Here is a 4814-nt window from a genome sequence, read left to right as displayed (position 1 = left end):
ATGCGGGGTCATTATATCTCTACTATAGCTACCATACGCAGGGAAGCATCTGAGTCCCTTGTGAAGCTGGAGGAGGAGTGTGGGAGGCGGGAGGCGGAGTATGTTCGAACGCTAGATGACATCGCTTACGGACGGTGGCAAGAGGTTCTTAGGGAACTGTCTCTTCTCAACATCACTCAGACCCAACAATCTAGGCTTCACTCCACACAGAGGTTATTTGAATATGGAAACAAAAATGGGAGATTGCTGGCTTGGTTAGCTAGGTCCCAGTCAGTCTCTACACATATTGCTAGTATTAGAGATGTCGATGGCCAGATACTTACCTCTCCTGTGAAGGATGTGCGTTGATGCTTAAATTCAGCTGAGAAGTCAGAGTAGATAGAGACAGTATTGCCATTGTAACAACATGGACCTTTCTCCCTGGCAGGGTGAAGAATGGTAACCTTATCTTGAAAGTTAAGGATCTGCACAATTATGGATTGTGGAGGAGCTCCAGTGGGGGGGGGGGGGGTGCATTCTCAATAACCAGAGATGTGGGGAACGCCTCAGCCCCCAAGGTATCCTGCAGCCAGGAGTAAAGGAACCATTCTTGGTGAGATGCCTCAGAGCGTTCAGGATACCCCACAAAGAAGAATTTGTTCCTACAGGAACAGTTCTCCAGGTCATCCAATTTAGCCTTGAGGGCTGCCATTTCATCCATGGCCATACGTACTGTGACAGATAGAGGGTGTAAAGTGTCTTCTATAGAATAAATATATTACTCTGCTGCCCCAGCCATTTTAAGCTGATTTTACACATCTTGATTCAATAGATAAAAGTCAATACGGATAATTTCTAGTGTAGTAAGGGAAGCTTTGCAATCTTGGATAGCAAGCATGATTTGTGCCAGCGTGGGTTCTGCCTTGGGCAAATCAGGATTGAGGTCAGGTTCTGTACTAGGAGGGGAGTCCTGAGGGAAGAGAGGGTCTGTCGGTGTAGAAAAGACAACAGGAGCAAAGTCACTCACCCTGGCTGAGGAGGCTTTTGCTGAGGTACGAAATAGAGGGCTCTCTGTGCGGCTGAGTGCTCGGTGCCCCCGAAGGAGATAACAGGGAACACAAAGCCCAAAGAAGCAGGGATTGCCAGCTGTGCCACAGATGAGGGATAGTGGTGTGGAGATCTCTGTGCAGGTGGATACCAGATGAGGTGTGCATTAAGACCCAGGGGAACTGAAGGCAGTGCAGACTGAACACAGCAGGAAACAGGTTGCATTGGTAACTGCAACAGGCTGGATACAGTAGGTAAGTACTGCAGGCTAGAGCAGCCGGTGAGTACTGTAGATTGGTACTGCAGACTGGGTACAGCAGGTAGGCATCAAGGTGGATCACAGCAGATGGGGCCTAGCAGAAGGCATAGTCGGGGATGGTAGCAAAGGTCTGGAAGCCAGTGGTCAACAGATCAGATATCAGAATCATGGTAAGGAAAGCCAAGGTCATACATCGGACAGAAGACAAGAGAAGATCCATGGCAATCTGAGGTCAGAGATGAGTTGGGTTGGTAAGAGGTGATCAGAAATAACACAGGAACAGGAAGCAGGAAGCTGAAGACCAGTCAGCAATGTCCATGTGCTGCAATCACTCTTTTAAAGGCCAGAGGGCGCCAGGATCTGACATGCATGCCAGCACACACTGTGCCAGGCCTATGGGCATTTGTCCCCCAGCTAGTCTCCTGACAGCTACAGCATGTCTGCAGGAATGTGAGCTGGCGCTATCTTGCCACCTAAAACAAGCCAGCTGCTCCTCTGTGGATGGGGCCACCTGTGGCCTGATTTTAACCATTATATCGGTTGCAGGGGATGCCCAGCACTGTTGGGAGGACAATGTGCCATTTGCAGGCTGTAAAGGTGTAGGATTCCCTTCAGGATATAGGAGATGAGCCAGAGCCACGAGTTCAAGTTGCTGCTCAGTCTGACATCAAGTTACGGCCCTCAGCCATTGCATTATCTAGTTTTCTCTACAATAGCAGGCTGCATCTGGTTCAAGTGAAAGGAGTTATACACTGATACAGATGGACTTGTGCAGCATAGCTAGGGATGTCCATAGGCCATGATTTTCCACTGCTTTTATCCAGAGAGACTCTGATAGGACTCCAGCCATTACCCCTTAGAGGGGGAGGAGGGTTAAAGGTGGGATTACAGGGCTAGGAGTTGGGTAGTGGTTGGGTATTTAAGGGAGAATGGGGGTGGGTTTGGGGGGGGGGGGGGGCGAGGAAGGAGGTTACCTATTGGTTTTGGGGGTATTATCACCGGCATGTTGTATGTATGAGTATATGTCTTTGTTCTGCTTGATTTTTGGATGCATCTCCCCAAATGTAGCATTTGGGCCCTGTAACCTATCTGCACTCCCGGGATCTAATTTCTTGTAGGTTTTGGCTGATTCCTCCTCCATCCTCAATGGTGATATCATATGATCTATACAGGTCTCCTTGTAGTCAGATGACTTTGGTAAATGAAAGTAAGAATTATTTGGATGGTATCGGTCACACAATAATAGGATGTGGATGTGAGGGGGGTTATAGGAGGGTTGACATACATTTAAGGACTACTGTCCTCATGGGAAAATATTTAGTTTGGTCTGTTGAGTGTTTTATACATCTATATATGAACCCAGAACTCTCTCTGCTTGTTGGATCAGAAATTCACTGCTGGGTTTGTTTGGTTTCATTGATCAATGGCTGGAGGTGAAAAATGGTTTACTTCAAATAAATTTACAATGTATACATACATACACATATATAGACACTCAGAGTCCTGATGATCCAGAACTTAGAATATAGAAGTGAAACGTTCCAATGTAATGAACTGAACCAGAGAGATGAACACAGATTAATGTTACAGACCACACAGCAAAAGGAACCGCCCCCCGGATCATTCATAACAGAGTGTCATGTCCTACTCAAATCCCATTTGGGATCATAGTCTGCAGACAAATATCCAATATCCCTCCCATGTAGAGAGAAACAAGAACATGTCATCACCTCTCTTACGATTAACATAGTTTTCTGTATAACCAAAGTATCACCTCCATGACAATCAGTGAAATGTTTTGCTACATTGGTGGAGTGTTTCTTCTGAATATTATACAAGAGATCATGTAACCGATCTCTTGGTCTCCTCATTGTTCCACCCATATGCTGGATTTGACAGATCGCACAAGTTAGAATTCAGCCAATAAGAGTGCATGTACCTTCCTTCTCTATGAATGGGGGTTAAAATGTAATCCAAATGTTATTGGGCTATTTGCTGTGCAGGTTGAATGTTTTCCATTGATTTAAAATGGAAAATACGGCAATTGGCAACTAGATGGTGATAATTCCCATGATTATTAGTGCCATCTAATGGCAAAAAGTGCAATGTTCCATTTGAAATCAATGGTTAGTTTAATACTATTGGTTTAATCAACTTATGTTTTTCAATGTCTACTGTGCACTCAAAAGTACATGAGTATTATATCAGTTATTTAAATGAGACCGTGCCTAATGAAGGAAAATAGGCGGTCTATTTATAAATAATTAGGCGCACCATTGTGAAAACATTCATCCAGCCATGAAAAATTCTGGCTGTATTTATATAAATACAGTTATTTCCTAGGATCGTCAGCTCTATCTAGTGGCCATAGTGCAATATTTTCCTGAAATACCTCAATCAGAAAGAATAGTACAATATTGCATTATATGGTGCTTATGATCATAGGAAGTCATTGTATGAAATAAAATATGACTAAAACATGTCATGGCTGGCCACCTTTGTTAACCACTTCCCGACCAGCGCACGACGATGTACGTCGACAGAATGGCACGGGCAGGCATATTGGCGTACAGGTACGTCCAATATTCAATGCCGCCCTGCCGGCGGTCGCGGGACCCGCGGACTCGATCGCCGCGGGCATCCCCCCGATCGTCTCACGGAGCGGCCGAATGGAGGAAATGCTGTGTAAACAACATTTCTCCATTCTGCCTAGCAACTAGTGACGCTGATCTCTGCTCCATGTGATTGGAGCAGAGATCAGTGTTCACTAAATGAAAGCCCAACCCCCCCCACAGTTAGTAACACACCCCTAGGAACACTTAACCCCTACACTGCCACCCACTGGTTAACCCTTTCACTGCCAGTGTCATTTACACAGGAATCACTGCATTTATATAGCAGTGATTACTGTATAAATGACAATGATCCCAAAAATGTGTCAAAAATGTCCGATGTGTCCGCCATAATGTCGCAGTCACAATAAAAATCGCTGATCGCCGCCATTACTAGTAAAAAAAAAAAAAAAAAATTAATAAAAATGCTATAAAACTATCCCTATTTTGTAAACGCTATAACTTTTGCGCAAACCAATCAATAATTGCTTATTGCGATTTTTTTTACCAAAAATATGTAGAAGAATACATATCAGCCTAAACTGAGGGAAAAAATGTTTTTTTATATATTTTTGGGGGATATTTATTATAACAAAAAGTAAAAAAGAATGCATTTTTTTTTCAAAATTGTCGCTCTATTTTTGGTTATAGAGCAAAAAATAAAAACCGCAGGGGTGATCAAATACCACCAAAAGAAAGCTCTATTTGTGGGAAAAAAAGGACGTCAATTTTGTTTGGGAGCCACGTCGCACGACCGCGCAATTGTCAGTTAAAGCGACGCAGTGCCGAATCGCAAAAAGGGGTCTGGTCTTTGACCAGCAAATTGGTCTGGGCTGCAAGTGGTTAAACACACTTTTTGTTAACAATAGACCTCTAAATGTTTGGGGCAGCTTGCACCACAAAATGTACTCAGCCAA

This window comes from Lithobates pipiens, unplaced genomic scaffold (genome assembly GCF_037356315.1).
Source record: "Lithobates pipiens isolate NorthernLeopardFrog02 unplaced genomic scaffold, aLitPip1_a1.2 Scaffold_18, whole genome shotgun sequence".
Lineage (NCBI taxonomy): Eukaryota > Metazoa > Chordata > Amphibia > Anura > Ranidae > Lithobates > Lithobates pipiens.
This window is presented reverse-complemented; position numbering follows the sequence as displayed.